The 27467-nt window shown below is 37.5% G+C and overlaps 1 protein-coding gene across 1 annotated transcript in view; it reads right to left on the reverse strand.

Moving 5' to 3' along the window:
- Positions 1-27467, reverse strand: part of col8a2.S (collagen, type VIII, alpha 2 S homeolog) — a 69187-nt gene that overhangs the window by 23557 nt on the left and 18163 nt on the right. Inside the window, exon 2 of the mRNA XM_018249496.2 lies at positions 12798-12846. The gene's annotated coding sequence lies outside the window, so the exon portion shown is untranslated. The remainder of the gene's footprint in view (positions 1-12797; positions 12847-27467) is intronic.

Below are 27467 nucleotides of genomic sequence, written 5' to 3' on the forward strand. Positions count from 1 at the left end.
CTGGCCCAAAGTAGGGCCCAAAGAACACAGCATGCGATGGCATGCGTGTGGACGTATGCGCACATGGACAGAGCGGGGGGCCTGAGGCAGTAGCTGCGGTGTTCCTCCTGCTCGAATAACACAGTGTGTGCAGAATGATATGGTGAGGATAACTTGCTACCAGGTCTCACTCTCTTGACAAGAACCAAGTCAACAACATTCATTGTTATCCTTTGCCTATGATGCCCACTCTGATCAGCATATCTTTTCATCTGTTAAAGAATAGTTGTTGGTGGTGGTGCCAATGGAAGAATAAGGTGTTGGTGTTGTCCTGTCTGAGGTATTTGCATAATTCTTGTTGTAAGTCCTTGTTTTTTTTGGAAGCAATCCTGATCAAATCCTGAGTTTTGTTGGTGGATTGCATAAATCACCACTGACCTGAGACCGGTAAGAGTCATTTTCCTGTGGGTACAACCTATGTAGGTGACAAACAACTGAAAGTCTGTACTACTGAAAGAAGGACTATTTCTGTTTTTTACAGTTTCTGGTATGCCACATTCAGAAAAAGATCTTGTCTAATTTGGGTATGTAATACATATCGATATAAAATGTAACTTTCTTACAGGAATGGATGGAACGACATTACACCTCCTTAAATCTAAGGCTGTTTGTTTCTGTCATATCATTCGGAAGATACATTATTACTTTTCAGATTATAGTACATGTATTGCAAACTACAGGGGTAAGTTAGCATGACCACATGAGGTTAATGCCTCTATTGAAGTATCAAAGGATTTTGTTTCTATTCTGAGGTTTTCTACTCTACCAATTGTGAGGTTTACCCAGGCCTCAGGTACTTAGTAATCTGTTTCCTCTTATAAAAAGTAATTCCAGAAGATTCTTCTTGGTCTTTTTCCTCCCCAGCTGTTTTGCTGCTTATCGTTGTGGGCAGTACCACACATGTAGGTCTCTGGAAGCTAAGAACATATTGTCTAGCGACAGTGTGGCATTAATGAGAAAAAGTTTAAGAAGGATACATGTGAAAGCTTATGTATACCATCACCTGTTAAAGTAATTATGAAATATAATTCTGCAAAAGTGCAAAACGATAAAGGAGCTAGTTTATTATTTAGGTATTGCAGAGGTTACATAGCCCATAAAGGCCACTACAGCTGTTATTTGGAGTCTCCTGTGTGGGATTCTGCCAAGCAGATCTGGTATGTCACAGAAATAGAGAATAGCCCCGATATCCAAAGTAATCTACGTAAGAAACTCTGCCATAAACACTGGTCTTTTCTACATTCTGCCATAAACAGCATAATATACTGTAACAGAATATGTGGTAGACCGTGTTTGCTAAACCCCAGTAATTGACATGAAAGTACAGGTATGTATATTTAAATTTAACATTCCATTACATAATTTTCCATATGCTTTTGTGTTTTTATTCAGTTTACATCAGTTTCAGTTTTTAAAATACAGATATGGGATCCGTTATCTGGAAACATGTAATCCAGGAAGGTCGAAAATACAGAATGGCCTTCTCCCATAGATTCCATTTTATCCAAATAATCCATATTTTCCAAAATGATTTACTTTTTCTCTGTAAAAATAAAACAGTACATTGTACATTATCCAAACAAAGATATGATCCTTATTGAAGGCAGAACCAGCCTGTTGGGTTTATTTAATGATTTTCTAGTAGACTTAGAAGATCCAAATTATGGAAAGATAGGTTATCCAGAAAACCCCAGATCCCGAGCATTCTGGATAACAGGTCCTATACCTGTAGTATAGGTGATGGCTTAACCTATGGGGTTTGGGGAGCTTCCTGTCTGTCTCTCCAAATAACTGTTAGGATGATGTCTGCAAACTTAGAATTTCTTTATAGTGATATTAAACCATTGAAAAAGCATAAAATTAAGGTTATATTCCAAAGTTGTAGTCCAGATAAAACCATAATGTTTGACTCAACTCAATATAACAAGCAGTATCAAAGCATCAACATTATGCCTTTAGGTATTGGCCATTAAGATTAAGATCTTAAATATCTCAAGTTTTCAAGAGATTTTTTTCTTATAAAAATGGAGAATTGGCCTGTAAATTGGCAAATGAGGTTTACTGTTATTATTATCGCAAGGTTATGCGCTAGAAACAACAACAAAAAACATAAATGTGAGTTAACCTCTAATTGGAAGTGTTTTGGGACATCCTTGATTGAGAAAGATTTGGGGCTTTTTATGGATAATAATATGTGTAATTCGGTCAGTAACACAATGTCAGATAGTTGGTACCAAAGGAAATAATTATGGTTTTGCATAAAGGGTTTTGAAGGATGAAAACATAATTGTACCTCTTTATAAATATAAAGCCTGGTAAGGCCTCACCTTATGTATGCCGTGTGGTTTTGTCCTTAAGAAGGATATTAATGAGCTGGGTAGACTGCAGAGACATGCAACTAAACTGGTAAAAGAAATGGAAGAATTAAACAATGAGGAAAGACTGACATGTTGTGGTAGTTTTTTTCTAGAGGAAAGGCGCCGGGGATATAAATACTCTTTAAAAGTACATTAGTCGACATTTTAGACTTGAGGAACTGAACTTTCATTTGAAGAAGGGAAATTGAGTCTTCACCAGCATTTATATTTTTATAATACACAAAAGCCATGAATATCCTGTAAATGATATTCTTATAAATGGCTCTTAGTGATGTAATCAGTTATAAATGGAGCGTAGTGATTTGTGTCACATGACTCACTAAAACTTGTGTTTTATAATAAATAAAGTACCCCTTGTTGAAAAATATGAGGATATTAGAAGTAACCTCGGAACTCCATGACCTGTATAAAAGCACTCAGCCTTTGGCCTTTTATAAGTTCATGGAACTTCTCAGTGACTTAGAATATCCTTATATTTTACAATAGGGCGTACTTAATTCACTTTATATATGTTTGTGCATTGATAGGTCTGTATACAGGGTTGGACTGGGCCTGACCCGCTTAAGCGCTGCTCCCTGAACTCATGAGTTAAACCATGATTTTGGTGGAAATGTCCTTTTTACGTTAAGAGACCCTTAATAAGCATTTTAGTGCTGCAGTTACTGTGATTATTCAGGCCATAATGTTCTGCTCTAAATCTGGTACAAAAACTGTGTGATATAGAGGAAGGTGCATTGGTACAAAAACTGTGTGGTATAGAGGAAGGTCTCCTTTCTGTGTTTGTGAAGGATAACTAAGTTGCTGTCTGCAGGAGTGCATTTTATCATGTAGTAATACCTAGCAGTTGATAATATTTATCACTTATAAAGCAGTTGGTACAGGTATGAGCATTACAAAATGCTGGTTTAGGCACACATTTTCAGCATTCACGTGAACATTAACATACTTATTTAATTTCACATAAAAAAAAAGCCGTCCATCAAGTTCAGCTCTTTAATTTATCTCCAAGCATCACTGACCCATATTAGGTTGTGAAAAAAGCACCACTATTGCCACCCCTTTGCAAATAATTGCTCTTGAGAAAAACAAACCTGACAGTCTTTTATTGTAGCTCCCTTTACTCATAATAATTTACTTACATGTCTATGTACTTTTTCTCAGTTTATATATATATCCATCCTGTTGACTGCTGGCCCAAACTGTAATGAACTATATACACACCTTATTGCTGCAACACCCCCCACACACTTAATCAAATTGCTCGTCAAAGGGGAAACACCCTTAAGGGAACCTATTGCTCTGCACATTTTTGTATCATCAGCAAGCACAGAGGGAGCACTTACAATACCAACCTCAAGGTCAGGGGACAGTCCCTTGATGTACTCTTACACCCTGTACACTTAATAATACTTGAACACATTCCATGTATCATCCCCTTTTTTAGCCAGTTTTTTATCCATGTACAAATATTATGTTGCAGGCAAATATTCCTTAATTTAATCAGCAAACTTCTGTGCGGTACAGCCTCAAATACTTGAGTAAAATCTAAGTAGACCATGTCCCAAGGTCTAGGTCTGTGCCCACCACCTCATAGAAAGCAATTAGATTTGTTTGGCAGGATCTACTGAACACAAAACCATGCTGGCTTATACACATACTGTAGTGCAGTGATTTAAGTTCAATCCAATATTGTATCCTTTAATATCCCCCTAAAAGCTTTCCTACCACAGACAAGTTTTTTCTTGCTCATCTTAGAATCTTGCAAGATACAGCACAAGTTGTCTTAACCACTGGACCATTATTGTAAATGCATTATATGCAAGAAAAAGGGTGTAACCTCTTGCTGAGTTTTGTGCTAAGGCACTAGGCCAGCAATGTAGTCATTATTTTTGCCCATCTATTTGGGCTTATTGCCAACAACTGAGGGGTTAATAAAGAGCTGGGAATGTAACTACAGGATGAAAAAACACATCTGCCAGAGCAGAGCCGCAGACAAACCACATGGAGGTCTGAACAACCACAAAAATGCTATGGGCCTCATCTTATAGTATTTCTTCTTAACCACCAAGGATTTCTTTGGGAGGTGGCTTAGGAGCGCCAGCAAACCTGAACTCCAAATACTAAGCCAAGATGTATGGGCTGTTAAAATATTAGTCTGGGGCCGGGCATTCACTGTAGGAACTTCATAGCCATCATAATGGGGATGGCGGCAGTGGTGCAACTTTCCATTTTTTTCCGTTCATGCTGAATGTGGTGCAGTGAATATCATCAACTGCTGGAGGAATGATCAAAATCAGAACATCATGAGATTTCTTTCTGACACATGCCCTAATAACAGAATGCCCAACTGTCCAAGACAATTTACTCATAGCATGTATCTAAATCTGGGAAAATAGGATTTATGTTAAAATGTCATTTACCAATTAAATGTTGTGCTATTTTTGTAATTAGAGGTGATATATGTATTTACACTAACTCTTCATTCCTTTATTTCCTCCTGGTAGAGTCAGCCGAGGAGGACACAGACATTATATAGTTGCAGCCATTTTTCTTTCCAGTGCATTTATCTCTAATGAATTAACTCCTCCCTATGACAATGCTGGCAGTGTGGAGTGTGACTTTTCTGTAACAAATGCTTTGTTTCAACAACAAGGGTTTTAGGGCAGAAAGGAAGTACATTTTGTGAAATTACCACCCAAAAAAGTCCAGGCAAGCAAATATCACATTCATTTTTTCCCTAGCGCTGCTCTGCATCACTCAGCATCACACATTGCTTTCAAATACAAAGCCTGTTTTTTACGACATAGCCCTTTTAACATATACAATAGCATGTAACAATTTGCAGGGATTTTTTATGAAAGCAATTTTTTGGCCAATTTTTCCAGGTTAATAAAAAATGATAATGTCTCATTCTTGTTTCAAAAATAGCCAAACAACTCGATCCTAAATTCCTTTTCATTTGCTCTTTGGCTCAGAATGATACCCCTTCCTGTATTCCACATCTGTATCTACACTGTCTTACAAAGCCGCAGAATATTTTCCATTGTTTTCAGTGGAACAGATTCCACTGTACTGTGAAAGGAACTGTCTTTATGTCTCTGAATAAAGAACGATGATTCACAGATTACATAGGGAGGGTTCATTCAGCCAAGAGATTTCCTCAGCGTTTTTCTTATGAGCTTTTTTTGTTTTTTTCTTTTTAAACTTTGTGCTGCTAGAACAAGTACTGAGTCTCTATATATACGCATACGACAGGTTAAAATATGTAATTTATGTTATAAAGAATGTGATATTTAGTACATTTTCTCAATTTTCAGTAAAACAGGTCTCTGGATTTAAATGAGCTCCAGGCTCTCAGTTAATCTTTCCTAGCTCAGCTGTACCAACTTTCAAGGCCCTAGTGCATAGCTTCACTGGATCCAAGTTCATACAGTTAATACAATAATAAAAAGTCATTTTAGTCCAAAAGTAACCCATAGTAATCAGTTAGATCTTTAATTAGCCTTACAACAAGTGACAAACTTGAATGAATTGTTCTTTTGTTGCTATTATAATAAAACCTCATTGTGGTCTCTGCAATAAACATCTCATGGCACCCAGAAGTACATTACAGAGTCCACTGTATCACCAAAAAGACAGAAGCAATACAGAGAAAAGATCTGTAGTTACACAACTTTGTCAAATTTGTTCATCTGCCTGATTTTCAGACCTAAAACCCAGACAGTGGAGCATAACTAGAAATTACCGAGCCTAATAGCTAAATAACAAATATCCATTGTAACTGCACATCTTTTAGGACCACTGGACCCCCTACAATCCTTGGCCCCCCAACAGTCACATGGCTTGCTCCCCCTATTGTTACATGCCTGGCTTATACATCGGAGCAGCACATGCTTCAGCCGTAAAGTCTGTCTCAATACTGAACAGATGGCAACCTGATACAGCTTCTATTTAGGTTGCATTGATCTTGTGCACAGTTGTAAGGTATGCAATATATACTTTACACAGATTTATTAAGTTGTATATAGCTTTTGCAAGCTGTAGAAAACAATATACTGCCAAAAAAAACATAACTGGGAGTATAGACTGCAAGGAATTCACTTATCCACCTTAACATGCAATGAGTAGTTTGTGTTGGGGGTGACTATGGGAATCTTTCACATCTGTAAATATAATAAACATGTTAAATGTTAGCGATTTGTAAATGCTAGTATCGAATAAACGGCATATGTGAGAGTTTTTCCTGGTGGAATAAACAGAAGTGGATTAAGATATAAATACAAGGAGATATAAATGTTCATTTATGACTGTGTCTCATTATTACATAGCTGGATCCACTGAAGTCTTAGAAACAACAGTTGTCTGCACGTAAAGCCTCATTAGTGGTTAGCATTAACCATCTGTATATACAACTGCTTTTCTTTGTTTTTTAAGTGAGGCACAATTTGTGCACCTTTGAAAAGTGTCAGTCTGAAACTTAGAAATGATCATGTACACATGTCTTTATTTCTGCATCGTCATAAAGTAGGACTTTTTATGTCCCATTTTCAATGAGTGATTATGTGCTGCTACCCCCGAACAATCTCTCTAGGAAAGAGTTGTAAAAGGGCAATATTTACTAAAAGATATATATCTATCTTTTTTATTTATATTTAGAAAAAAACCAATATATATATATATATATATATATATATATATATATATATATATATATATATATATATATATATATATATATATATATATATAGTATTCAAATGGGCCAGCACTCCAATAGTCTTCAAACAAATGTGTTTATTGAGTCATCACTCGTGTATCAGCTGCATTCGAAAGTGTCACTTTATTAAGTATTAGCACACACCTCTCAGCATAATTGTGCATAATTACAAGTACTTAATCCAAACCTTGTTTTTTTTTTATTTAAACTTTGATCGATACAAATTTATGTGTTGTATTACTTTTGGTGTCATAATACTTCTCTTGTACTCTATGAGCATGAAATAACAGTAGTCTTTTATACAATCAAGTAGCTGAGTGAGACAGTTATAGTAAAGGTCAACTAACAGACCATACCTTTGCATTTAAGAAAACCAACAAAGCTACATAGCCTTCTAAATATTTTAAATTATTCAGTCAGTTAGTTAGAATTCAATACAGGTGACCATGTTCTCTCCAGGCTTAAGAATAATAGTAAACACTACTTTCCCTAGTTTATATTTTTTTTTTTTCATTTAATCAGGTGAAAAAAATGTAGTGAAAAAAACTGAGTGAAAAGGGCTGGCTGCCATACTTATTAAAGTGGACCTGTCACTCACAAAAAGCTGTATAATAAAAGTCCTTTTCAAATTAAACATGAAATCTAAATTTTTTTTTTCTTAAAGCATTCATAGCTGTTGTAAACTTACTTAAATATCTCAGCTGTCAATCAAATATTGGCTGTCCCTCCTTTATGCCTGGGGCAAGCAATAACTTTCACTTTCCATTCAGCACTTCCTAGATATCACTGCTCTCCCCACATTCCCCCATTCTCTTTACCATTTAATTGTGTAGCCAGGGCATGGGGATGGACATCAGGTTCCCCATTCTTGTGCACAAACAAGATTCTGAGATGATGCAAGGCTTGCCTTAATAACAGTGTCCACAAAATGGCTCCTGCCTGCTTGCTATAATTATGAGTTCCCAGACTGAAGGAAACAAGATTCAAATAATTTATACAGTGTAGTTAAAGTTCATTTTGCTTGACTAACATGATAAAATAGGATTTGGAATAATTTTTGGGTGATGGGTCCCCTTTAATATCCAATTCTTCCTTCTACACTGTTTGCAGTTTAGACCCACTCACTTTTCAGACAGATGGTGGTCTAGGCTTGGGAAAAATGAAATGCTTCTATAATACAACAAAAATTTGAATGCCTGACATGCTTTCCATCTAGAGGTACATCACAGTGGACATTCTTCTGTGTTGCATATATACTTGTATTTATATATCTATATAGAAATGCAGTAGTTAAAAAGCACAAGAAAACTATAGTAACACTCCCATAAGTCTTGTATTTATATCTTGAAACTGCAGACAGAGTCAGTCATAGACTCAGTAATGAAGTAATGAGAACTTGAATGGGCTACCAACAACATATAAGCAAGAGTACTGTCTGCACACTTGTACAAAATATTACTCATACAGAACCTGGACCTATATATACATAACCTGGAGAAGGCACACCAGATTCCAGCATCCCTACATAGGATAAACTTCAGGAGTAATGCACCAAAGGATGTCTATTTCCATCTTAGACCAAGTCACAAGGTCTTGGGTTTTGTCAGGTAATCCTGAAATTATGTTATAATTCCCCATCTCTATGCTATTGCTCTACAGAGCAAAATATCTAAACTTAGTTCTGCATATATGCATTAAACTACCAATAGATGAAATGATGCACGACATTTCTACCATCAGCTCTTAAAAGACACCACGTAATGGAGGTTATTAGCAGGAATTAGGCAGCTGGATCTCTTATCTCAAAGCCACATTTATTTCTGAAAAGACAAAACAGTAAATGAAAACAAACCATGATCTCATGAGATGATGAGGTGAATGGGGAGTGAGATGTGGTTTGAGATCTTTAACTATGCTGTGGTTTGGCATGTATCCCATGTATTTGTGGTATAATCTTTCATCCTATACTGTACATATCGCAAGTGAAAGTCCTCATGGGACACTAAAGCCTAAAAGATTGCAAGTCTGTTACTCTAATATACTTGCTTTTGTTATGGATGTTTGCTTCTAATCAGGAGGGTCAAATGATGGCTGAAGACAGAAGAATAAAGTATGCAGACAATCAGCCGAAGTACAGGGTCAGTTAAGCAAAAATCTTCGAGATATTCTTGTTATATATTACACATTTCTGAATGTGTATGGCCATTTTAAGGCAGAGATTGTAAGATTTCTTGAATTCAATCCTTCCCGCACCTTGTGGTTGTCAAAATGCTACAGATTTCTAAAAACATTCTCATAACAGTCACACTACACTAGTTCCAATGATACGTAGTACAGTAAATATACATTCATCCCCTAATTTCACAGTAACTGGCCTTTGGACTGGACCCACTCACTGCACTCAGGGTCAGCTGAAATACCTAATTTGAAATAGGAATATTAGTGGCTTATGTTTTAAGTAAAACAGAAATAGGCCTTATTAGGGGTAATTTAAGACCACAAGAGCAGATGTGTTCAGGGAGTCCCTGAATGAAAAAATCCCAGTCATTAAAGGTGTTGTAACGCCTGGTGCCACTTGACTCATCCTGCTTTCTGTTCTGAATTGAGTGCAGAGCACCTGTTGATGCAGGAATTGCTCCAGGTACCACCACCTCTGAAGATAGCAGTAGTTAGGTTCAAACTGAGGCCACAGTGCACCTCAAGAATCAGGTGCACATATATGATTTTGATGATAAGACCTGGAAGTGATGGACTTTGTACAATGGTTGTAAATGATACTTTTTGTTTCTAATAGGCATAAAAGACTACTTGCCATGTAGCAAACAAAGAAACCTGTTTTTAGCTAGCTCCAAGTAGCCGCTGCTACTAATCCTACAGTGCAATATAACCCTAACACTGTACCTTATTGTTTTAACAACTGCCAACCAACTGATTATGCCTTAGCTCTGTAGTACATTCTGGGGCAAATTCACTATGCGCCGAAGCGCCTAATGCTAGCGTCAATTCGCTAGCGTTGGGCATTTTGTTACTTCTCAAATCCACTAACGGGTGCTGGTGTAACTTCGCTAGTGTAACTTCGCACCCTTACGCCTGGCGAATTTGCGCAACGGACGTAACTACGCAAATTCACTAACGCGCGCATTGTTCTGAACGCTACCTTTTATGCTAGACTTCGCCACCTCAGACCAGGTGAAGCGCAATAGAGTAGATAGGGATTTCTTCAAAAAAAGTTAAAAAAATTTCTAAGTCCCAAAAAAAGCTGGCGTTTTTCCATATTATGGGTGATAGGCTGAAAAAGATCGAAATTTTTTTCTACATTTCCTAACTCATGGCAACTTAACTATACAGTGGGCACATGTGTAGGGCAAAATAAAAATTTTGCAAATAAACCATAGCTAACGCAACTTTGCTTCGCTTAGCGAATCAATGCTAGCGCAACTTCGCAACCTTACACTACCCCTGAGCGCAACTTCGGATTTTAGTGAATTTGCTGAGCTCTGGCGCAACTACACTTGGCGCAACTACAAATCTTAGTGAATGTCCCACTCTGTCAACAAATCAGTTCACCCTACTCAGTTTATGCCTTTGAGTTGGGAGGTTAATCAATATGAATGCTGCATGCTAAAAACAAGTTATTTTTTCCTATAGGGCCCACTACAAAGACCCCTAGGAAACAAATCAGTTTTCTTTGCAAGGCACAGTCAAAAATTATGGTACAGGACCCAGACACTTTTAAATACAACCCATGGGATTATTTTCCCTTGTCAAGTTTGGTCAAAAGCTGCACTTGAAGTTTTGTAAAAAATAACTGAAGTTCAATCAAAGTATGAATATGTTAACACATTTGGTCTATATGTTACCACATAGTCTTTCAAGTAAAACCATGTTGTAGTTTGGCATTAATGTTGCTTTAAAATCATCTATTTCCAGGCGGCTTCTGTTCCAAGGCTAGAAGAAAATCTTGTTTATTCCTTCTTAATAGGCGCCTCCTGTTTCAGATTTGCAGTGTGTTTAGATATAGGCCTCTCCGTCTGCCAAGATTCCTAGGCTGATATATCCTTAGAAATGTAGACCATTTTCTCAACCAAATTCAAAGAAAACAAATGGCAGGCCAAGGACTGATATAAAATAGTTTTCAAATGAGAAAAAGCTGCCTCAGAACCCAGTTTACATTCAAATGTGTTTCAAAGGGAGAACATTTCAGTCTGCAGGGCTTCTGGGAGATGGCAAAATAACAAGGAAAGGTTGCTCTACTAGTGGGTGTGTGACAAGGAGTAACAAAATATACACACAGTGTCATATAAGAAAAATTTCCTGAGGGAAACAAATATCAAAGTGGTGGAACAAAAACACCGCTTTGCAACAAGCAATGTGTTCTGCTTTGATACAAGAATAGGCAGCCTTTGGTGTTCCGGTTCTAGTTGCTGCTAGGCTACCACTCCCAAAATACCTAACATACACACCAACATGAGGTATGCTGGAGGAAGCATGCTGGGAGTTGTAGATCTGTAATAGGTGGATGGCTGAAGGCTGCTGATCCAAATATGGAGGCTTCTTTCATTTTATTACAGGAGGTACATTTTGGTAAGGGTAGAAATAATTAAGGGTTTCTCAGCCTTTAGTGGAGTAAGAACCATCATCATCATCATCATCATCATTTATTTATATAGTGCTGTCAAGATATGCAGTGCTTTATCTTTAAGAACCATTCCTCAGCTATCACTCAGAAGTCTTTCTGGGTTGGAAAAAAGCTTATCATTGCTAGAATAGGAAATAAAGATAACTTCCACTCATATATTTAAAAGCAAAAAGGCTGGAATGTATTCTGTACATAATTACGGTAAACATAACCCTTTTTATAAAATTAAATATAGCGTTAAAGATAAATTGCAGGTAAATGTATTTTTCTGTTTTGTAAATTTGACAAAAGAGCAGACAAGACATTGAACTACAAAAGGGGCCTAAACCCCAAAAGTCTGCAAGCCATTAAGTAATGGTGAATGTGGAGAGTTAAGGTGGCCATAGACACACAGATCAGATCGTACGAATCGAGGATTCGTACGATTTTCGGATCGTGTGTGGCGTGTGCCGACATCTTTCGCCCGGCGGAGATCGGTCGTTTGGTCGATCGGTCAGGTTTGATTTTGACCCGACCGATCCCGCCGGAGCTCATGGCACATCGTAATCTGATCGTTCAGCCATACGGCCGAACAATCAGATTACCCCCGATATAGCCATGCCTGTTAATGGCATATCGGGGAAAGATCCGCTCGTTTGGCAACATCGCCAAACGAGCAGATCTTTGCATCTATGGCCACCTTAAGGCTATTAAAAGAAGTATGAAAATGGAAGTACAGCATATATGAAAGATAAACAGAACTTATAGTAAACAGCATTGTCAACAAGAATTGGGCATACAGTATTGTATAGGGAACATGGACAATAAAATGACCTATGTATGCTGATAAAAGAAAGACAAGAAGAATGAGCCATAAATGGTGTAGAAGAATGCAAGCAGGAATTACACAGGATGGAGTGAAAAGAGTCAATAAACTGGGGGTAAATTGTGCAGCAAACTGTCATATGGCTTCTCCTTATAGTTCAAATACTAGTCCGATCTGCTCCAGTATGGCTAACAGAAGGTAGTTTAACATTATTCCTACCTGATCTTGATGGTAAGTAAAATGCTGTCTGGTCAGGCTGGGTGAAAATCTGTAAGGTAAGAGACAAGATGTCACCACCAATAAACAGGATTGTATTCTCAGTGTATCTGGTACAAAACAAAATGTTTATAGCAAGGTTAGCTAAATCATAATGTTTAAATAAAATACAGAAAGAAAGCACCATAATGCAAAGGCAGGCTTCACTTGTTCCTACAAAGCTCAGTATATTGCCAACTATTTTTAGCAGGTCTAAATTACCAAGTTGCACTCAGGCTCTTGAAGCTGTACAACTTAAATATTTTGGGTTCCAAAACTTGAAACTAGCAATTTATTAAATATGCCAGCCAAGTTATTATTGACCAGCTTCAGTCTAACTCTTCCCAATGTCTATTTCTACTTTCCTAAGGCCAGCTGATTTCATCTAGTAGGATTTTAGAGTTGGCATGGAATACAGCATGAAATAGAGTCTTTATTGTACAAATTCAAGCTTCTACGCCTGCCATGAAAACCAATCTTTTTTAAATGATGCACCTTATAATGTAAACCTGGAATTGTGAATCGAAATGCTCTTTAATCTAAATTTGTACGTCATTTCCAAAATCCAGGCCTTCAGCTACAATACTGTAGCTATATTATTGTCATTCAACCGCCATCGGTGTCATATTTTTCCTTCTTTCCAAAACAACTGAATAAAAGTTAGACAAATATCAAGCTGTGTATAGGGGAAAGGGTTTACCTTTGTATAGACCTATGTTAGGCCATGAAGCCTTTACATGCAAAATGAAAAGCAAGCCTCTTGTACAGAAAGAGTACAGCATGGGCCTCACGCTTTGCTATCCACTGGATTATACAGTTAAAACAATTTTGCATCTACGTTCAACAGATTTTTGTCCAGAGGCTTTGGGATTGACCTCAAAGGCAAAGCACGAAAACACGGAACTGCGTTTGCAGCTTCTGATGTGTCTGAGAGAGAGACCACAACACACACAGCTAAGTAGAGCTGGAAAATTCTGGAATTTCAATCAGCATGTTAAAAGGAAAAAAAAATCCAAGTCTTTGACTTTCTTCTCCCTCTCGGCTCGTGGAAAGATGAACCACTTGCCAAAACCTATACCGTGTTCTTCTGGAACGCAATAAAAAAAAAAAGAAAAGAAGTAGAAAAAATCCTTCCTTTCTTCCAGAACTAACTTCTTTTTTTTAACCGAGAGGTTTTCACAGGCAAAGACGTGATTTTTTTTTTTTAAAAATCATCAACTGAAATGTCTGGTGGACAAAGTCAGTATTCCTTACATCACATATACATTTAACATTCCTTAAGCACCACACTTATGTAAATGAGCATTATGTCATCAGGTATGTATTCAAAGATGTAAAGTGTTTCCCTGAGGGTGTATACATAATTCATTTGTGGTCCATTGGAGATCTTCAAAAAAAACCAACTCTTTTCGTAGGTCGTATGCACCAATGCTAAGAGGCTATTTGCTTCTATGTGCTGGAAAATGGACATTGATTTTACCCCTTTTATATGATACAGTTAATTGTATAATTGTCTTAAATATATTCATATGGGTAAGTGTAATGGATTTCTTGTTTTTGCCTGTATGAATTTTGTATTCACACCCTCACAGATGTGCAGTACAACACCAACCCTGACCCGGCGACTCCTAACCCACACCCAAACCAATGCAGCAAGCTGTTATTATTCATAGAACCGCATCTGACCTGCCAATCTCTCATGAAAGGGGATGGGGCGGAACAGATGCAAGTGTAACAATGCAAGATGCAAGTCTAAAAACAGACTGCCAGAGGAGGAAACAGGGTATAATAAGATCTTGAGCAGGGTTGGCAGATGCCAGCGATTGGCTTGGACCTGCAAGTCTGAGGAATTGGGAATCGCAGGGTTAATCCAAGTTATAACATCTGTTCTTATTGATGTATTTTAAAGTGTTATAATTTTGGGTTTATTTGTATCCGTTGTTATGTTATTTCATTTATTGTATGTGCCTGTTAATAATAAAATGTACTTTAGCCTTTATTACTCAAAGTTGGTGTTATGATTTGTTATTTGGGGCTCAAATTAAAACACAATAGTCAAAAGGGCAGCTGGCTAATGGATATTCCTAGGTCATGCACCCTTTAAGTCGGTGTGTATGGTTATTCTGCCAAAATTGCTTGAATACTTAAGGCACAAGTTCCCAAAATAAAAGAATGCAAAGTTTCATTTAATTCAGCATGTGTTTGTTGCTGTTTTGTCTGCCCGACTTGCTTCCTGAATAGGCTGTATTCTGAATTCCATGGAAGTATGGAAACTGTTACCAGTATGATTATGAATATCACAGCATACATTCCCATATACCACTAATTTGGCATTTTTATGGGAAGGTAATAAATACAAGTTAGATGTGTATAACACATATTTAAATACATACACATGGATTGGAATTTGGTTTCATTTATAATGTCAGTTCAAGTAGGAAATAACGTCTTCCGCTTTAAGATTGCATTGCCCTCGGTCACTATCAAGACCAGATCTATTCGCAGTGCAAACAATTGGTCAGTATGGTGTATAACCTAAATTTTAAAGACCTTTTTAAAACATGAATATTTGTGCAACAGATCTAGTAAACAACCATTGTTTAATCTCAAGATTAGAAATTTGAAAATACAATCAAGCCATATTTTTAAAATAAATGCAGAAAAAAAGGGGTCACCATAGGGAACTAAAATAATGGCTGGGAGCCCAATTTGTGTACGAATTTGCTATACTCCTTATCTTAAGTTAAATAAACAAATCCATTGTCTAGTGCAGAAAAACATTTCAGAGCATTAGACCCTAAACAGCATGGGGACCAATTTTTGAGCCCATAGTCTAAGAAATAGACTTAGAATCTTTGCCAACTGGCATTTTTATTATCCAGCATTTGTTCACTTGGCCTTAAAAGAGTTAAAAAGAACAAGTGAGCTGGGAGACATTCCAATGAGTTAGCCTCACAAGCAGGAAACATATTTTTATACAGAAGCCCCGTACAAATGTTCTTTGTTAAAAAAAATAAGTTTTTGAACTACATTTATCATTGTTTTTCCTGTGGATTAGAGTAGTCTGCATACTAGCATAAGGGCTATGCAATACAAGAGCAAGGCTCTATAAGCTATAACACAGTTTTTAGTTGAAGCAGGAGACAGTACCTTTTTCTTTTTTTCTTTTCAGCTATTGCAGTAAATCACATCATCTACCAACAAATCTAGGGATGTTGGCATTAACACTTGGACTTGGTCTTGTTTTTTTTTAATTCCATCTATACTTGACTTGCAAATGCTAACAGCGTATTGGGTACTGCACTGGGGTAAACACCTCTCAGGGTAATGTAATAGTTTTACCTACAAATATTAGACATGGACAACTACAACCATTAAACAGACTTTATTTGCAACCTGCCCAGCCACTTTCTTGACTGCCATGTTGTGGTGCATGCCACATGCCATCAGAAATCAAGCACAATTTGGGCCAGGATAAAATACAGAATTTGGGGGTTGGTTACAGTAGTAGGAGTTGTAGTGTAAATTATTATGTTGTGGCCTGTTTTTAGTAGGTCAAAATGCCCTTTTCAGTTGAATGTTCAGTTTGTGCATTCACAGTATAAGACCTTTATTGACTTTCTAAGCCAAAAGATATTGAGTTTGAATTTTCTGCTTTCTATACCTCACCCACAGTTTTTGCTTTTCCTCTCCACTAGATGGCACATGTATATTTGTGATGATTCCTGCTGCCTAGCTTCATTCTCTGTAACAGTCTAGCGCTTGCAGCTCTACTCTTTAACATTATCATCCCCTAAAATATATAATTTCCTCCCCTGATTCTTGTAAGCCTTCTCTAATATATGCAATAAAAAAAGGGAAGTGCAACTGCCTCGGGTATCAAATTCTATTAATTTAGCTGTACTTGCACATTAATACTATAGAAGCTGTTTTTAGTCCTGCATGATCCAAGTTTTGTACTTATGATCAGATAAAGATTCGATTTTTAATAATAATACATGTATCAATAATACATACCATTGTCCTTTAAGCAAATTGACATAAATTACATTCTAAAATGAATATTAAATTAATAATACTGTTTAGTCACTGATATTACAAAGCAGGTTTGTGCTTCAGAGTCACAAATGCATTGCTGTCTGGCAAAATAGGGTTAACACATGCACAATAAACTTGTTCCTTTCATTTAACTAACTCCATGGTAACTGTAGTCAACAAGACCAAACTTGCATTTGAAGCTGAGATTCCTTTTGGCAGGACAGAGATTACTCAATACCTCTTGTGGTTGGGGTCACTGACCTGTTCGGTGCCAAAACCTTGACTTCCACACTGCACTTGGCTAATTCTTAGACTCTGGACACCTGACAAGGTTTTATTGGGAACCAACACCAAAGTGATGCTAAGTTAGCAACATTAAACACATGCTCGCTCAGCTTTTGTGAACTGCAATTCCCAGAATTCTTAGCCATCTGCTTGCTTCTAAAGCCAAACATTTAATAAACGTATTAAGTGATTGTTATTATTTTTGATGGGGTCATAACAACAGGCAGAGCATTCTAAGCTAGTAATATTAGGAAAGAATTGGGAGAATGCCCATCCAAATATTACAGGGGACTCCTGCGGCAGCTGTCCTAGAGATTGTTTGCTATGATAGGGATTATAATTGTAATGATCTTGCTTCTGGATGCGGAAAGGCCACCGGAACTACATGATGCCTAACCAGCTAGACGTTTACTAAACTTGTGGGAAAGAACTAGGAAAACACACTATGCTGGTTTTCAAAAAAATCCTTTTGGGGCCCCAGACTTCTCTCTTGTAAAGAGATGATGAAGTTGTGGTTAAAACTGTGATGATGAAGTTGTGGTGAAAACTGTTTCATGGAATGGCAATGGTCCTTCTAGAGAGGGGTAAATGCCAAGTTCAGTCAAGCACTGTTAGTTTTCTGCTGAAGTATAAGACTCTATATTTAGGCATACCGTAGCTCAGCAGGAGTATAGTACTTTTCAAAAGAGTATATTTGGCATGGCATAGGGAAACATGACAAACAGCTGTATGTATCGTATGTATATATGATAATTTTCACTATTCTGCCAAACTGTACAGAAACTCAACTGATCATCTTGTGTGTCAACCACAGAGAGAGAGAGAGAGAGAGAGAGAGAGAGAGAGAGAGAGAGAGAGGGAGAGAGAGAGAGAGACAAACAGAGAGAGAGAGACAAACAGAGAGTGTGCAGAGAGCTCCTCAAAGGAACGTGGGAACCTCTCTGCAGAGATGCATGCAGATATTATAATAAATTGTCTTGTTTTTTCTTCTTTCTTCAACCAATGTATATCAGCAGATAGCGGCTACTGGTAACAAAAGCTGATTGGTTGACATGGGTTACTAGATGTGTTCAAACTTTAAGCCCCAAAATTAAAATATGTGTGCACATAAAGGGATGCAACAAAGGTGCTAAATGTATCAGTGCAATTACCTAGCAACCAATCAGATCTTTGCTTTCATACTGTTTTTTTCTAACTGTATTAGACTCTAATAAAGCATTTTTCTGATTGCTATTGGCAATTGCATTACATTTAGCACAGTATACAGTATGAGCCCTAGAGAGATGCAGCAAAATAGAGCAAAGAGCACAAATGTCAGGCTAGTTGGAAAGTGCCATTTTGTCTTGAATTTATAAGCAAATCCACACAGTTGGCAATGGAGCTTATCACCATAACGCAGGGTTTCTGATCAACCCACTGGGCCTATTAAGCAATTGTATACAACACATTTACCACAGAGCAAAAACTGTTACCAAGTTTTCCACTTAAATATTTAATGTAGCATTTCATATAATTTTTATCTTTAAAATATTTAATATGAGCAAGGAAATCCTTAACCACAATCAATTTAACCAAAAATCCTAACTAATAGCCTATCTGTGAACTCCCATGAAGTAGACACATTGTTGAACTGGGAGTCCCAACGGAGCTGCCACATGAGGGGCCCCGCACCTCCCCCCTGGGCCCCCACCACCCAGATGGCCCCCCTCTTAGTAAATTGCTTCTTAGGTTGGGGGTCATATAATAAATATGGAGCTAAGCATGGCCTAAAAATAAAATGCAGATAGCTGCAGCAAAAAAAACAGATATTGTGGGCAGAACTATCACGCATAGTACATAGTAGAAACATACAAACGAAGGCCTGGCGCGTTTCGTGCCTGTTTCTGAAATAATCAAGTTTATATGAACTTGATTATTTCAGAAACGGTACAGAATTTTTAATTGATTGTATTTAAAAAGTTTCTTATTTCAGTATGACGAAGCTTATATTCCGTTTTAATTGTCCCCTTTAAAAAAGTGCTGAGCAAATTTATTCGCCGGACATGGATTTGCTCCAAATTCCGAATTTCGCCATCTGCAAATTTCTTTGTGAAACTGCTGCAAAAATTTGCTACAAAAAAATATCACAGAGACAAAAAAGTTGCCATAAGAAAAAATGCCTTGGATTAAGGAAAAAAATGACAATTGACTAATGAATTTGGAGCGAGAAAAAAAACTTTAGAAAAAACACCCATTGACTTTAATGTATTTAGGTAAAAAGTCACTCAAGAATAAAACGCAATGCATTTTGAGTGAGAAAAAAGGTGCGTTCATAAAAACCTGTTGTGCATTGAAAATTTTCCGAATTTTTTGCTATCTTGCAAATTTCTTTTAGCAGTTTTCAGACTTTTTCGGCAAGGCGAAGCAGGACAGATTCGCTGATCACTACTTGAAAAATACTAGGGTGTTAGAAGCTAACTTGAAGTTCTGTGACCTGTATAAAACACTTATTCCTTCATGGTGTGGTCCTTTGTGACTTCTAATTGTCTTATATGTTACTCATCATATGCAAATATGATAGCATATGATGACTGGTTAAAATTCTACAAAGTGGTTGATTGTTAAAGCATCCCCTCCAGGCTCACTGTTTCTGTACCTCTCCTTTGCCCTTACATTAGTGCTTGATGCTATTTCTTTGTTGTTGTTGCTGCTCTGCAGGGTATTAATGGATAGGCATGACCATGATGCAGTAACTGTGACTGAGACAGATATTTTGAGAAGAGTTTGCAGCTATGGGCAATCTATTTTTGCCCAATACAGTTTCATGCCAAAATTCATGGTTTTGCAAGCGTCAAAAATATTTTCAACCATACTAGAATTGTGCCATGCATTCTCTTTTGCCAGGAAAAAACACAGTTGTAATTATTATCTGCCCTTTTCCTTTCACATTCAACAATGGGGTCAGAGTCCACCCCCTGTCTATCTAAGAAAGCTGTCAGGGCAATGTGTTTGGAAGAAACTGGCAACATGTGAGCCTTATTTTCCTATGAAAAACAGTTGTGGGAATGTAGAACAATGTAGAACACTGCATGTGGTATTTCAAGGCTAAAAACCAGAAAGTAATTTTGCCTTCCCAGTGACTCCAGTGCTTAGAATATATTGCAATTGTGTCCCTATTTTGTTTGGGAGGGCATTTTTAGTAGCTTAATGTGCAAAATGTCTCAATTTCCTTGATATATTGATAAAGAGTTGAGTGCAAAACACCTGTGGCTTCTTTAAATCTAGTTTGATAGATAACCACCCAGCAAATGAAATGTCGGTAGGACAAGGACTGATAAAAACAATTAAGCAATTAAAAATCATAATAATAATAATATAACTAAACATCAACAGTCAACCTCAATTTTGGGGTCAGTAATTCTAACAGCTAGATAGCATTTTCATTTGCTGACTGGAAATGGCCAGAATAGCATGGTTAATCATTTAAAACCCACAGAAAACTGCTTACGATATCTGCCTGAAAATTGACCAGATATCTATCAGACAGGTTTAAAAATCCCATCAGGGTGAGGATCACATAGTCCTCTCCCAATGGCCTGTATTATGATCCTATCATTTGGTCTGAGACTCGGCGGATCAGCCCAATAAAAGATTCCCTCTTTTGGAGGCACCACCGAACGAGATGATCTTAAAGTGTACGGCAAGCTTAAGGCGATCTATAAAATTCTAAAAGTTAACATGAGAGCTACGTATGTAGCTAGAGAATGCACACCAAATGCATGCAGTGACAGGCAGATGCCAGTCATGTATAATTGTTATTACACAGATCATCAGAACTGAACAGTGTTTATATCTCTGTGAATGGAAGTAAAGTAAAAAATAGTTACAAATAATCTCCTCTGTGTTGCATGTATTTTCCATAATTTATTATTCTATTGTAAGGGATATTGCATTTTGTCACTACTCTAAAGCATGGATAACTGATCTGTGGTGATCCAGCAATTGCAGAACAAGAGAACTTCCAGCATCACACCGTGAGCTTAGCTAGTATTGACCGTGACTGGATGCCTAGACCTAGAGCTGGTCCTTGGACAACTCATTTTACTTTTTTTGTAATAGAATGCAGCAGCACAGCCCAGAAACTCATTTTATGCCCCTGTGCCATCTAACAATCTGAGTTGTGACTGGGACATGATTCATATTCAGGAAATACCTCACTCCAGAACAATGCAGGTTTTCCACTTTGTACTTTTTTGGGTGTCTGACAACACCAGGTAATATTCCTACATGGCAATCTCAGGGTTAAACTTACTAGTGAACAGCAAAGTCGATCAATTATTGTTACTTTTTTTTCCCTTTTGGCTAGGTCTGAGACTGGCGTTTTCTGGTTTGAATTAAAAGAAAACAGCAGCAAAATGAGGCTTTATTGTAACTCTGAAAGGACCAGCTGGGAAAAAGCCAAAATAAGCAACTGGTTACTTCTGTAAAAAAAAGAAGCAAAGAAAATACCCAGCATTTTCTGTTAAGTTCTCCTTTTGTATAAAAAAAAGATATTTTTTTAATGGAAGCCAAACACAGGGCGCGGTGTCGGAGAAGCTGAAGAAAAATGGGCATGTTTTTAAAAAAAAAAAACTATGTTCACCGTTTAATTGAGGCCTGGAGTCGACTGTGTTTTCTGTACAAACAGTTTCAGAGTCGAATAATAGGCTCATTTTACTTTGTTAGTTTGAGGGGAGTGTGATGAGCTCTCCATCCAGTAGAAGCACAAAGAATAAGGAATATTAAGTGAGCTTTGGCTAAGCAGACAAATGACATATATACATACAGTAAGTAATTGATGGAGGGTTGTCTTGAATGCAACAAATTGCGGAGTTGTGTTGACACACTTTAATGGTCATTTATGAAAAGGACACAAGTGTTGCTCATGTTGACATTATTCATTAAAGGTACTTGCGTAAAAACATGCTCCTTGCACCTTATAGTTGCATTAAGTGCCATTGCATCCATCCTGCCTCTTCTGCTGAATCATTTGCAAGTATACCTAGGGGCAAATTTACTAATGGTTGAATATCGAGGGTTAATTAACCCTCGATATTTGCCTGCCGAATTGAAATCCTTCGACTTCGAATATCGAAGTCGCAATTCGTTCGATCGAACGAAAAAATCCTTCGAATCATTCAAATCAAAGGATTTTAATCTATCGCCTGCCGAATTGAAATCCTTCTACTTCGAATATCGAAGTCAAAGGATTTACCGCAATTCATTCGATCAAACGAAAAATCCTTCGAATCGTTCGATTCAAAGGATTTTAATCGATCGAATGATATTTCTTCGACCCAAAAAAGCTTAGAAAGCCTATGGAGACCTTCCCCATAGGCTAACATTGACTTCGGTAAGTTTTAGGTGGCAAACTCTTTTTTTTAAAGAGACAGTACTTCGAATAATTGAACGATTTTTAGTTCGAATCGTTCGATTCGAAGTCGTAGTCAAAGTAGCCAAAAAAAACATTCGAAATTCGAAGTTTTTTTTATTCTATTCCTTCACTCGAGCTAAGTAAATGGGCCCCTTATTGTTGCGAAAAGCCTTGGATCTACCAGAATCCTGTACATAGTGCTGGTAGTATTTCAGGATTCCCAAAGTGGGTTTTGTCTGTAGGTACATGCACCAAAATAATAACATGCAAATGGAATTGTAAAATCACGTGGCTGAAGTGATGCAACCCCCACTCTGAAAATGTCAGCCACAACTTGCACCCGATTTACTAATGTGCATAGGCAATTGCATTTGTTTTGACGAATGGTGCATCATTTTAGCAGCCATATTTTCCTGCTTGATCAATTACTCTGGGAAGCTGGGAAAAACTATGCATATTGGTTAAAAAAAACAATTTGCATCCAAAAATTACCCAATGCACCGTGTTTGTAAACTACCCTTCCTATAACAGATTTTACTGTTACTACAGTCAGGATAAGAAAGTAAATATCTGATTCTGGTTGCTACGTGTTACTAAATGGAGACAAACTATGCCCATGTTACTACCTTACTGCCTTGAAATTTGATTATAGAGTGTAGTGGGACTGAAGGGCAAAACAATTCTAATATTTTGGCTAAAAATATTGCTATGCAATAAAAATTCAGTTTGCTTCTTCTAGTTATTAACTTGGCTTATTCAGCGTACATGTAGATATTACCATTGACAAGCCTGTATCATTCAAGATTCACTGACCTTAAAATTGGCAGGGAAGTGGACGTGATTGAATCAGGGTGTTCAATTATTTTCAGTTCTAAAATGTTGGGATATATTTGATCTATTTTGCAAGATGCTGCAGCCCTGCTCACCGAGTAGAGGGAAACAAATTACCAGGAGCAAATATAGTGTAGATCTGGTTGTCCTTTTACCATATACTGGTCTAGGTGGTTGCTTCACCTACTAGATCTAGGCATATTTATACTGCTGAGGGGCAGGGCCGCACTCCAGTTGGGGGTAACGATAGGCCACCCACACTGGGAGGGAGCACAAACATGATGAGTGAATGCCGCAACTCATTATGCACTGGCAGGGGCAATTTAAAAAAAAAAATATTGTTACCCTCAGGCCCAGATTTGTAGCGAGGCATGCCGACCAGCCGCTTGCTGAGGAGCACTAGGGATGCGCAGCTCCCCAGTGCTCTGGTGAACCTGTTCTCGCAAGAGTAGTGCGGGCGGCGGGTGCTAAGACCGTGTGGCTCGGCGCTGGAACCGTACGGCTTAGGGGGCGCCCACCACTAAAGTCCTGCCCTGGTTAACCTCAACTGGAGTGTCAGCTCTATTAACCCACACCTTTGGTTGGGGATAATGTATTTTGGCAACAGGTGCCCATTAAGTGCTAGTTAGACAGTTTTAAGCCTGTATGAAAATAGCCACTAAGCAGACAGAGGAGTAGGGTTGTCACCTTTTGCAAAGTGTCAGACCGGGCAGGACCGGTGACATCAGGGGTGGGTCCAATGACATTGGGGTTGGTCTAGTTTGGTGATCGCTGTGTCATCAGCCCTGTTCGGGTTTTCCCAATTTGGAAATTCGGACAGGCAGTTTTCACCCTGAAAACCGTCTGTCTGGGTGCAGACCGGACAGGTGGCAACCCCACAGAGGAGTCAGGTATAGAAGGAATTTTGAGTCCTAAATACACATAAGGGAAATGTAATTAAAAACTGCAAGCATGTTTGCAGGGCCGGATTTACATAGTGGGTGCCCCTAGGCTCACTGCCATTCGTTGCCCCTGTCCCCTCCCCTTTATTCGTGTAAATTTTCATCATCTGGACAGTAGCAATGGGGATTGGTGCACAGGAAATTTTAAAAATGATTGTATCTCCAGCGCATCCCCAGTGTTTTTGAACCAATGTGGGTGTGGTTGGGCAGCATGCCGCCCCCCTAAAATCCTGCTGCCCTAGGCCCGGGCCTTGGTGACCTTTCCACAAATCCGAACCTGCATATTTGTGTACACTGCTCACAATGTAAAATCATTTGCTGGCGAATATTATATTGCTAAGCAATGGTTAACGTATAAAGATTAAGCTTTTTTGATCTAACAAAACATATTACATTCCCCCAATAAAGTTATAAATTAACAAGTATTAGACATTAGACAAAAAGTAATTAATATATTTTTTTGTCTTGAGTACCAAATTAAATAATTAATTTTGTATTTTTCATATAGCAAATATTGTTCCCATATACCTATATCTATAGGCTCCATTTGATAATGCAGTAACTGAATAGATTTCTCTTCCCTGAGAGTTTTATAAACTATTAATATCCCTGTCCCAGTGGATAAAAGATTTAGGCCTGCTTGATGGCAGAGGAGGAATAGTAAACAAGCAAAACAAAGCAGGAATCACAGATGCTCTAAACTGCCCATAGTACTTGCACTTGCTTCAGAAAATATCAAGTGATCCAAAACCAACATAGGCAAATCATGTTCACAGAGCAAGCCTACAAAAAATGTTACTTCTGGCATCTGCTACTAAGGACAGGGCTAAAATATTCTGAATCAACAAATTTCAGCCTGAATGTATACACCCTGAGGTATAACTGATAGCACATATTTATAACAGTGCAAAGCAAAATGTACTTTCTATGAAAAAAACACAGTTATACAGTTGCTTGTAATTATTAGGTCTTTTCTAAAAGTTAATAAAAACAAGTTTTGTTCAGAGGGTGCTACCATTCAACATCACTGGGGCTCTATGGAAACACGCTTGAACCTTTTTATTACACCTGTCAATTATGTTTATATGGTGCTGGGGTCACATGACATATTTTATAGTCACAGCCAGGTGGCCTGTTTTAATTTAATTTATTAAAGGGGACATTTTTCTTTTCACTAAAGGGGAACTATCGTGAAAATGATTTTTTTTATAAGTTTCCTCCTACTGAAGTAAAAAACTTTCTAAATACAATCAATTAAAAAGTCTGCATTGTTTCTGAAATAATCAAGTTTATATTCACTATTCCTCTCTCAGCATCTGTTTCTGTTCATTCTGTCTTTATGCAGCAGATATATATTATAGGGGGCGCTCCCTTTCCTAGCAGATATATTAGAGCTCACTCAAATAACTGATTCCAGTACAGACAAAATCTAACAAAATAACTGCCTTTTGCACAAATTTTGCATGTAGAGAGGCAGGATTTCTGGTGATTTTAATAGATTCCTGACTGAAGAGAGAATGTAGAGAAACAGATGCTGAGAGAGGGATAGTGAAGATAAACTTGATTATTTCAGAAACGGTACAGAATTTTTAATCAAATGTATTTACAGTTTCTTATTTCAGTAAGCTGAAGCTTATATTACATTTTCATTTTCACGATAGTTCCCTGGTCCTGGGGCACCATAGGCCGAAATTCGGGTAATCCCTAGAAACCAGTCCCATGCTTGACAGTCACACAGCAAGAATCTAAATGTGGTATCATGTAGACAGCAGTATTCGTTTCCCTTTTTTTAAATATATACTTTTTTGGTATTTTTTATTTTCAGTCTTGGAACTTGAACTGCCATCGAACTGTTATAGAGTAATTTCCTTAGCAACCAGATAGCACCTTGGAGGTCAGATTGGTTAATGGTTGATCAGCAGGAGAGGGCCTATAAAGAATGACTATGTAAAATAGGGATAACAATAAAACTGAACACAGTCAATTTGTATTTTCATTGACAGGGTCAGTGACAGTAAAGAGCAGATAGCATTTTCTAGTTCCAGGATGGAAATAAGCAGAATAAAAATACTAATAATGTAATAAAAAGATCCAAAATAAGTAATGAAGACTAACTAAAAATCTGCATAGAATAGGGTTGTCTATGGCATTCTTAAAATGCATTTAAAGTTGGCTTCCCCTTTAAGCTTTTTGGGACGCTACTTATAACTAATTTTAGGGATAGCATTTTTAAGCTGGGCTATTATTAGATGCAGCCAGGGAAAGAATGAACTTTATTATATAAAACAGTGGCATAGTGTTGGAAAAAAAGTTCTCTTTCAGGGCTATAAATAGAGGAAACTGCCCAAGCTCCCACACCTATGGGAGTACTTCCAAGTAACAGTTGTAGCAGGAAAGTTAATGTTGTAAAACACAAAATGATATGATGCCTCCCATTCTTTCTTAGTGCAATATTGATCTATAAACACAGCGCAGCAAAATATGTTGGCGCTATATAAATACATGTTAATAATAAATAATAATAAATTTGCCTCAAGTGCCCATACAGTTAATTTCTACCTCCCCCATCTTCTTGGGCTTCCCAACTTTTTTTTGTTCCTTTATATCATACAGTACCTAATGCACAATAAGCCCATTTACATTCCGACTGCATTCCCCGCATAAGCACCATGGATTTTCCGGGCTTTATAAAAATATGAAAAGAATGTTTTTAATGAAATTAAGTCTTCTGAGTCAGGCTGTTTCATAAAAAGACTAATTTGGAGGTGAGCACACAGCCTAGACAAATCAGCACAAAGTCATTTTTTCCTTCAGGGACATTTCACAAAGGAATGTAACAGGAAGGAGCAGGAGTGGCTTTGAGGTGGACTGTTAGCCACTGAATTGGGAAGCCAGGGTGACTCCTGGAAAACTTGCATTTTTTCCTTTAAGGGCAAAATAATTTATTTTTTTGTTTTTAAACTAAATGCTCAAAGTCTTTAAGTAAAATAGTCACCAACAACAAACAGTCTCTGCTATTTGCCTTTTAAGGCTGGGGTGTTTCTTGTTACAGTGGAGAATAAAGTACTGTACATTTTCTTAGTCTCAGGAAACTTGTAACAACGTATCACATGGCACCACATTATATCCTGTTATTAGAAAGTGGAA

The sequence above is a fragment of the Xenopus laevis genome, chromosome 2S (genome assembly GCF_017654675.1).
Source record: "Xenopus laevis strain J_2021 chromosome 2S, Xenopus_laevis_v10.1, whole genome shotgun sequence".
Classification (NCBI taxonomy): domain Eukaryota; kingdom Metazoa; phylum Chordata; class Amphibia; order Anura; family Pipidae; genus Xenopus; species Xenopus laevis.